The following is a 10,072-nucleotide window of genomic DNA, read 5'->3' as shown; positions in this document are numbered from 1 at the left end:
GACTGAAATTAAATCTTTCCCATCTCACCTTCAACCTATGTCCTCTGGTTCTTGATTCCCAAACCCAGCATAACTGCGTTCACTTTATCTATTCCCCTCAGGGTCTTCTACACCTCTCCAAGGTCAACCCTCACCCTCCTGCACACCAAACCTGCTCAACCTCTCCCTATGGCTCAGGCCCTCAAGTCCTGGCAACATCCATCGTAAATAGATACAAAAAGCTGGAGTAACTCAGCGGGACAGGCAGCATCTCTGGAGAGAAGGAATGGGTGATGTTTCGGGTGACCCATCTTCAGACTACCTAAGTAAATCTTGAAAGATTGCAGCCAAAAATGCCTTGCGCATTCTAAATGGCCACATAATGGAACAGAGCATCTATCAATTAATTATTACACCGGGCGTGCTGCGGAGTAGGAATAATTGATTACTTCATCGCTTGCCTGAGCTCAGCATTATTTCCCCTCTGTGTGATGTACGGAAATAGCATAAAATAGTAAGGCAGTGGTTTCACGTGGATAGTTCGATAGTAGCGGTGAATTTATAACTCAAAGTACCTGCTCAAAGAGAGATACAGTGTGGAAACAGGCTTCTCAACTCAACTTGTCCACACCGACCAACATGTCCCTGCTACACTAGTCCCACCTGCCTGTATTTGGTACATATCCCTCTAAACCTGCCCTATCCATCCAAATGCGTTTTAAATATTGTTATAGTCCACTACCTCCTCTAGCAGCTCGCTCCATACACCTTCTATCCTCTGTGTAAAAAATTGCCCCCTCAGGTTCCTATTAAATCTTTCCCCCCCACACCTTAAGCCTATGTTCTCTGGTTCTCGATTTCCTCAATTCTGGGTAAAAGACTGCATTTACCCAATCTATTCCTTTCATGATCTTATACACTTCTATAAGATCAGCCTCCTGCACTCCATGGAATAAAGTCCTAGCCTGCCCAACCTCTCCCTATAGCTCAGCCCCTCGAGTCCTGGCAACATTTCGTAAAACTTCTCTGCTCCCTCTCCTGCAGATTGACAACATCTTTCCTCTAACAGGGTTCATATGTGAAGCATAATGGACGGGTACATGGATAGGAACAGTTTAGGAATGTTATGGACCAAACACAGGCAGGTGGGACTAGTGTAGATGGGACATGTTGGTCAGTTTGAGTAAGTTGAGCCGAATGACCTGCTTGCATGTTGTGTGACTCTAGGCAGGAGAGATAGTTATCCAGTGTTGACTGAATCCATGAGTGGCTATTCATCCCAACCCCGGGAAAAATACCTCAAACACTAACATCAAGCAGTGCGCATACGCAAACACACACAATGTACAGGTCCACCACTGATTCTGCGGCAACTGGTGGTCCAGACAAAATTACAAGTGCACTCTTGAAATGCCCCCGGAACTTCCCCTGAAAATATGGTACCCAGGCCGGGTGAGGCGGCTTATCTTAACCTCACCGGGACTTCTGTGCCGATCGGTGGGATGAATTTGCCCCCTGCGGCCAGAGCCGGCAGATCCGTTCCAATTGCCCACTTACACGGCCAACTTTATGAGCCGATATCTCAGCCCACCAGTGGCCTAGGTGGACGGCTCCAGTACCATTGAACTCCCCTCGAGACCATGACCTCTTTTTGTCTGGCAAAAAGGATAATCCAGAAAGGCTCTGGAACCAAGGGTGCCGGAAAATCGGTGGTGGACCTGTACATGGCATCATCTTTGACTGGTTTTATCACGGCCAGGTTTGGCAACTCGAAAGCCCAGGTAAGGAGATTATAAAAGGTGGTGGACACAGCCCGGTCCATCAGAGATACTGACCTCCCCAGCATTATACGGTCCTGAGAAAACAAGGCCTGTATAACAAAAGGCTCTATTCACCATGGAGGGCAATGTCAAAGATCAATGAAAAACCGAAGATAAACACAAAAGGCTGGAGGACCTCAGTGGGACTGACAGCATCCCTGGAGAAAAGGGGCAGGTGATGTTTCAGGTTTGATTACACTGTCCTGATTAATTTTACTGGTTGTATGCCTTGTTGACCACTTCTCCCCTGCCAATAATGAACCATTCTCGTCTGCAGAAGGGTCCCGACCCGAAATGTCACCCATACCTTCTCACCAGAGATGCTGTCTGTCCCGCTGAGTTACTCCAGCATTTTGTATCTACCTTCGAATGAACCAATCTACTATTCCTTGATCATCATCTGCTTTCAAATGTCTTCCATATCTCTCATTTCCCTCACCCCTGACTCTGTCTGAAGAAGGGTCTCGACCCTAAAAGTCACCCATTCCTTTTCTTCACAGATGCTGCCTGACCCACTGAGATATTCCAGATTTTGTGTCTATCTTTGGTTCAAACCAGCATCTGCAGTTCTGGTCCTTCCCACACATCAATGAGGGACTGTGTTCTCTGGGTTAACCAGATGCAGTGTTATTTTATTCTACTCACAGCCTGAGACGCTTCACCATACTAGTGCCTCGACACGGGGGCTTGGATCGCCCCGACACATCGATCAACTGCCCCGACTGCAGGAGAAAAATGAGGGAAGAAGGTTAGACTTTATTGCCTTCCATCACAGTGAGGAATCCGCTGTGGTGGATGTTTATGTTAACTTTTATGTAGTTGTGTGTCTTGTTACTTTTTTTGTACGGGGAATTGGTAAATCGAATATCACTGTACCTTAATTGGTACAGGTAACAATAAAAGACCTTTGAAACCTTTGAAACCAAAGCTTTTCACTTTATCTCAGTACACATGACAATAATAAGCATAAAGTTCTCCAATACAGACTGGGCACAAACTAAACACCACCATAATGAGAAGAACTGATCCCCTGTAGATGGGAACTTGACATTGCATCTTATTCTGGTATCTCTTCCAGCCATTTGCCGCCATCTTGCTCTACATTTAAGATAGTCACAAAATGCTGGAGTAGGTGACGTTATGGGTCAAGGCCTTTCTTCAGACTGAGAGTCAGGGGTGAGGCAAACGAGAGATAGAGAGGGTGATATAAGGACTGCAGATGCTGGTTTACACTGAAGATAGGCATGAAACATCACCCATTCCTTCTATCCAGAGATGCCGCCTGTCCCGCTAAGTTACTCCAGCATTTTGAGTCTATCATTGGTGTAAATCAGCATCTGCTGTTATTTCCTATACATTTTGTCTGCTCTACATTTAGATGCAGATCCTCCCTACTGCACGGTCACCCACTTTATATACAGCCCATCCATCTAATAGAGAGCTTGGGAGTCCAGCAGATGCATTTGGTGGTTGCTATGGGACTGGAGGCATCTTCTACCAAGAGGGAAATCGGTCCTTACCTTGGCATTTCCCATTTGCAAATCGTTCGGGTTACAAAGCACTCCCGGGAAGAGAACCCAGTCGCAATCTGGGGATGAGCCAATTGACAATAGACAATAGGTGCAGGAGAAGGCCATTTGGCCCTTCTAGCCAGCACCGCCATTCAATGTGATCATGGCTGATCATCCTCAATCAGTACCCAGTTCCTGCCTTCTCCCCATATCCCCTGGCTCCGCTATCTTTAAGATCTCTATCTAGCTCTCTCTTGAAAGTATCCAGAGCACCAGCCTCCACAGCGCTCTGAGGCAGAGAATTCCAGACTCGCCACTCTCTGTGTGAAGAAATGTTTCCTCGTCTCCGTTCTACATGGCTTACTCCTTATTCTCAAACTGCGGCCCCTGGTTCTGTACTCCCCCAACATTGGGAACATGTTTCCTGCCTCTAGCGTGTCCAAACCTTATATAATCTTATATGGTTCAATAAGAACTCCTCTCATCCTTCTAAACTCCAGAGTGTACAAGCCCAGCCGCTCCAGTCTCTCAGCATATGACAGTCCTGCCACCCCGGGAATTAACCTTGTAAACTTATGCTGCACTCCCTCAATAGCAAGAATGTCCTTCCTCAAATTAGAGGGCCAAAACTGTACACAATGGTCTGATTAGGGCCCTGTACAACTGCAGAAGGACCTCTTTGCTCCTATACTCAACTCCTCTTGTAATGAAGGCCAACATGCCATTCACTTTCTTCACTGCCTGCTGTACCTGCATGCTTATTTTTATTGACTGATGAGCAATGACCCCAATGACCCCATTTTCACAAATTGACACCATTTAGATAGTAGGTGTTCAAGAAGGAACTGCAGATGCTGGAAAATCAAAGGTACACAAAAATGCTGGAGAAGCTCAGCGGGTGCAGCAGCATCTATGGAGCGAAGGAAATAGGTAACGTTTTGGGCCGAAACCCTTCTTCAATCTGGTAGTAATTTAGATAGTAATCTGTCTTCCTGGTTTTGCTACCCAAGTGGATAACATCTCATTTATCCACATTAAACTGCCAAGCACCTGCCCATGCACCTAACCTGTCGAAATCACCCTGCATTCTCATAGCATCATCCTCACAGTTCACACTGCCACCCAGCTTTGTGTCATCTGCAAATTTGCTAATGTTACTTTGAATCCCTTCATCTAAATCATTGATGTATATTGTAAATATCTATGGTCCCAGCACCGAGCCTTGCGGTACCCCACTTATCACTGCCTGCCATTCTGAAAGGGACCCGTTAGTCTATCCAACACTATTTCCTGCTTAATGTGGATTTCCTTCAGTTTCTCCGTCACAATAGGACTGGGGACAAAATTCCCCCTTGTCTAACACCATTGGTAACCCCAAATGGATAAGTCCCATTAGGGTCTTTTTACCCTTACACTTCCTTAGTTCTATCCATACTGATTCCACATCTCCTGTTTCAATGTCACCCCTTGCAAGGGACTGAATTTCATTCCTCACCAACAGAGCTACCCCAGCCCCTCTGCCCACCTGTCTGTCTATTCTATAGGAGATATATCCTTGAATATTCAGTTCCCATCACCAGCCCTCTTGCAGCCATGTCTCTGTAATTCCTACAACAAGCCGTGCACGTGAGTTTAGTTTTAGATTTAGAGATGCAGAGTGGAACCAGGCCCTTCAGCGCACCAACCAAGTCTGCGAAGGATATTTAAAATAAAAGGGCTGTTTAAAGTTCACAAGCTGAATCTTTTTATAAAAATCGAATTTGAAGGAAAAGTGAAGAATCATAATGAAAATGTTCCCAAGAGCTGGCATCATTCCAGGGGAGCACATGGTCATTTTGATAACCAATTCGACAGAGATTTTTGGGTCTCCAATTCATGGTTCAAAGATGCAAAAAGTTGGGTCTTCAAGTGAAGCTTTGACTAAGTCAAACACTATTTAAAAAGAATTTTAAATTAAAAGGAGTCTGCAGATGCTGTAAACGAGTTCACGTGGAAAAATAAGGTTAAACAAGCCAATTTATTTCATTTGAAGTGAAAATGCAATTTGTCCAATTTAAACAAGTTTGCCTGACCCATGGATATTTGCCCAGCCTCAAAGATTCACGTTTTCTCACCCCATCAACAAAAAAAGCATGATTAGTTCAAAATGGAATAGATTATAGAAACATAGAAAATAGGTGCAGGACTAGGCCATTCGGCCCTTCGAGTCTGCACCGCCATTCAATATGATCATGGCTGATCATCCAACTCAGTATCCTGTACCTGCCTCCTCTCCATACCCCCTGATCCCTTTAGCCACAAGGGCCACATCTAACTCCCTCTTAAATATAGCCAATGAACTGGCCTCAACTACCTTCTGCGGCAGAGAATTCCAGAGATTCACCACTCTCTGTGTGAAAAAAGTTTTCCTCATCTCGGTCCTAAAAGATTTCCCCCGTATCCTTAAACTGTGACCCCTGGTTCTGGACTTCCCCAACATCGGGAACAATCTTCCTGCATCTAGCCTGTCCAACCCCTTAAGAATTTTGTAAGTTTCTATAAGATCCCCCCTCAATCTTCTAAATTCTAGCGAGTACAAACCGAGTCTATCCAGTCTTTCTTCATATGAAAGTCCTGACATCCCTGGAATCAGTCTGCTGATTATTCTACAGAGGCATCGTTTAAGTCTCAGCTGAATCCAACATTCCTAAAGTTCCTACCATAATTAACTTGTTTAAGAAAGAACTGCAGATGCAGGAAAAATCAAAGGTTGACAAAAATGCTGGAGAAACTCAGCGGATGAGCCAGCATGCATCTAGACGCTGCCTCACCTGTTGAGTTTCTCCAGCATTTTTGTCTACCATAATTAATTCACTCCCTTCACCCAGGAGATGGGTAAATGGAACAAGCTGCCAGAGGAGGTAGTGGAGGCTGGTACAATGGCATTTAGAAGATATTTGGACAGGACTATTTGGACTAATTGTCTGTTTCTCTAATATACACTGAACTTTTTTTGCTGTTTAGTAAGGGTTTTCAGTGCAATATGTTACACTACTGTTGTGCTGCTACGTAACCCACTCCATGACACACTGAGGAACACCTTCAGCAACAGACTGGTTCCACCAAGATGCAGCACAGAACGCCACAGGAGATCCTGCTCCCCCATGGCTATCAAACTGTACAACTCCACCCCCTTCTGTCATGGGGTAGACTGACTACCCCTCTCCCCCTCCCCAATCTTTGTACATCCCCAATCCTTTCCACTCATCACTTTAATTTCATGTTTCATATTTCATGTTTAGTTTAGTTTAGAGATACAGCGCAGAAACAGGCTCTTCGGCCCACCGGGTCCGTGGCAACCAGCGATCATCCCGTACACTAGCACTACTCCACACACTAGGGACACTTACAATGTTACCAAAGCCAATTAACCTACAATCCTGTACGTCTTCGGAGTGTGGGAGAAAACCGAAAATCTCAGAGAAAACCCACGCAGGTCACGGGGAGAACGTACAAACTCCGTATAGACAGCACCCGTAATCGGGATCGAACCTGGGTCTCCGGCGTGCATTTGCTGTAAGGCAGCAACACTACCGCTGCGCCACCATGACCGTCTTTATCTTGTGTTGTATGACTGTTGGCAGAACAATTTCCCTCCTTGGATAGATAAAGATCTATCGTATCGTAAGTCAGCATTTAATAGTTCAGTTTGTGACATATGACAATAAAATACACTTGACTCTTGACAGGTACGTGGATAGGATAGGTATGGAGAGATGTGGAGCAAATACAGGCAGGAGGACCTAGTGTAGATGGGGCACCTTGGTCAATGTGGGCAAGACAAAATGTACAGGAACAGCAGATGCAGGATGACACTGAAGATAGACACAAAATGCTGGAGAAACTCAGCGGGACAGGCAGATTACAACTCAGCGATATGAATATTGATTTCTCCAACTTCAAGTAACCCTTGCCTTCCCTCTCTCTCCACCCATCCCCAACCCTAGTTAGAAACATAGAAAATAGGTGCAGGAGTAGGCCATTCGGCCCTTCGAGCCTGCACCGCCATTCGAAATGATCATGGCTGATCATCCAACTCAGTATCCCATCCCTGCCTTCTCTCCATACCCCCTGATCCCTTTAGCCACAAGGCCCACATCTAACTCCCTCTTAAATATAGCCAATGAACTGGCCTCAACTACCTTCTGCGGCAGAGAATTCCATAGATTCACCACTCTCTGTGTAAAAAATGATTTTCTCATCTCGGTCCTAAAAAACGTCCCGCTTATCCCTAAACTGTGACCCCCTAGTTCTGCACTTCCCCAATATCGGGAATAATCTTCCTGCATCTAGCCTGTCCAACCGCTTAAGAATTTTGTAAGTTTCTATAAGATCCCACCTTAATCTTCTGAATTCCAGCGTGTACAAGTCGAGTCTATCCAGTCTTTCATCATATGAAAGTCCTGCCATCCCAGGAATCAGTCTGGTGAACCTTCTCTGTACTCCCTCTATGGCAAGAATGTCTTTCCTCAGATTAGGAGACCAAAACTGTACGCAATACTCCAGGTGTGGTCTCACCATGACCCTGTACAACTGCAATAGAACCTCCCAGCTCTTATACTCAAATAATTTTGCTATGAATGCTAACATACCATTTTCTTTCTTCACTGCCTGCTGCACCTGCATTCCTACTTTCAATGGTCTGAAGAAGGGTTTCGGCCCGAAACGTCGCCTATTTCCTTCGCTCCATAGATGCTGCTGCACCCGCTGAGTTCCTCCAGCAATTTTGTGTACCTTCCTACTTTCAATGACTGGTGTACCATGACACCCAGATCTCGTTGCATCTCCCCTTTTCCTAATCGGCCACCATTCTCCAACTAGCTTCATTGTCCTGTGAAACATCACCTATCCATGTTCTACACAGATGCTGCCTGACCCGCTGAGTTACTCCAGCAATCTGTGAAACGTCATCTACCCATGTTCTTCACAGATGCTGCCTGACCCGCTGAGTTACTCCAGTACTCTGTGAAACATCACCTACCCATGTTCTCCACAGATGCTGCCGACCCGCTGAGTTACGTGAAATGTCATCTATCCATGTTATAACCATATAACAATTACAGCACGGAAACACGCCATCTCGGCCCTTCTAGTCCGTGCCGAACACTTATTTTCCCCTAGTCCCATCTACCTGCACTCAGACCATAACCCTCCATTCCTTTCCCATCCATATACCTATCCAATTTATTTTTAAATGGTAAAATCGAACCTGCCTCCACCACTTCCACTGGAAGCTCATTCCACACAGCTACCACTCTCTGAGTAAAAAGGTTTCCCCTCGTTACCCCTAAACTTCTGTCCCTTAATTCTGAAGTCATGTCCTCTTGTTTGAAACTTCCCTACTCTCAATAGGAAAAGCTTATCCACGTCAACTCTGTCTATCCCTCTCATCATTTTAAAGACCTCTATCAGGTATTCCCTTAACCTCTGCGCTCCAAAGAATAAAGACCTAACTTGTTCGACCTTTCTCTGTAACTTAGTTGCTGAAACCCAGGCAACATTCTAGTAAACCTCCTCTGTACTCTCTCTATTTTGTTGACATCCTTCCTATAATTAGCCGACCAAAATTGTACACCATACTCCAGAATTGGCCTCACCAATGCCTTGTACAATTTTAACATTACATTCCAGCTTCTGTACTCAGTGCTCTGATTTATGAAGGCCAGCACACCAAAAGCTTTCTTTACGACCCTATCTACATGAGATTCCACCTTCAGGGAACTATGCACAGTTATTCCTAGATCCCTCTGTTCAACTGCATTCCTCAATTCGCTACAATTTACCATGGATGTCCTACTTTGATTTGTCCTGCCAAGATGTAGCACCTCACACTTATCAGCATTAAACTCCATCTGCCATCTTTCAGCTCACACAGCCAGCCTAAATCTCTCTGTAGACATTGAAAATCTACTTCATTATCCACAACACCACCTATCTTAGTATCATCTGCAAACTTACTAAACCAATTTACCACACCATCATCCAGATCATTAATGTACATGACAAACAACAGTGGACCCAACACAGATCCCCGAGGCACCCCACTAGTCACCGGCCTCCAACCTGACAGCCATCCACCATTACTCTCTGGCATCTCCCATTCAGCCACTGTTGAATCCATCTTGCTACTCCACCATTAATACCCAACAATTGAACCTTCTTAACCAACCTTCCATGAGGAACCTTGTCAAAGGCCTTACTGAAGTCCATATAGACAACATCCACTGCTTTACCCTCATCAATTTTCCGAGTAGCCTTTTAAAACAATTCAAGATTGGTCAAACATGACCTTCCAGGCACAAATCCATGTTGACTGTTCCTAATCAGATCCTGTTGATCCAGATGCTTATATATATTATCTCTAAGTATCCTTTTCATTAATTTGCCCACCACTGACATCAAACTAACAGGTCTATAATTGCTAGGTTTACTCTCAGAACCCTTTTTAAACAATGGAACAACATGCGCAGTACGCCAATCCTCCGGCACTATTCCCGTTTCTAATGATATTTGGAATATTTCTGTCATAGCCCCTGTTATTTCTACACTAACTTCCCTCAAGACTTATCCACTTTTATATTTTTTTAAAGTGTCAGTACTTCCTCTTCTTTTAATCTCATAGTTTCCATAACTATTCTACTTGTTTCCTTTGCCTCACATAATTCAATATCCTTCTCCAGAGATGCTCCCTAACATTTGTCATTTCAGGTCAGGACCCTTCCG

At 44.8% G+C, this 10,072-nt stretch overlaps 1 long non-coding RNA gene across 1 annotated transcript; it reads right to left on the bottom strand.

Moving 5' to 3' along the window:
* Positions 1 to 2,330: 2,330 nt before the first annotated feature.
* LOC116967617 lies at positions 2,331 to 9,336 on the bottom strand. Its single transcript, XR_004410279.1, has 3 exons — positions 9,326 to 9,336; positions 6,364 to 6,366; positions 2,331 to 2,521 (listed from the first exon to the last, which is right to left on the bottom strand). It is a non-coding gene; the product is annotated as an uncharacterized LOC116967617 (long non-coding RNA).
* Between the last annotated feature and the right edge of the window lie 736 nt (positions 9,337 to 10,072).

The sequence above is a fragment of the Amblyraja radiata genome, chromosome 40 (assembly GCF_010909765.2).
Source record: "Amblyraja radiata isolate CabotCenter1 chromosome 40, sAmbRad1.1.pri, whole genome shotgun sequence".
In the NCBI taxonomy this organism is placed as follows: domain Eukaryota; kingdom Metazoa; phylum Chordata; class Chondrichthyes; order Rajiformes; family Rajidae; genus Amblyraja; species Amblyraja radiata.
Note: the sequence above shows the minus strand (reverse complement) of the source record. Positions and strands in the feature narration are given on the sequence as shown.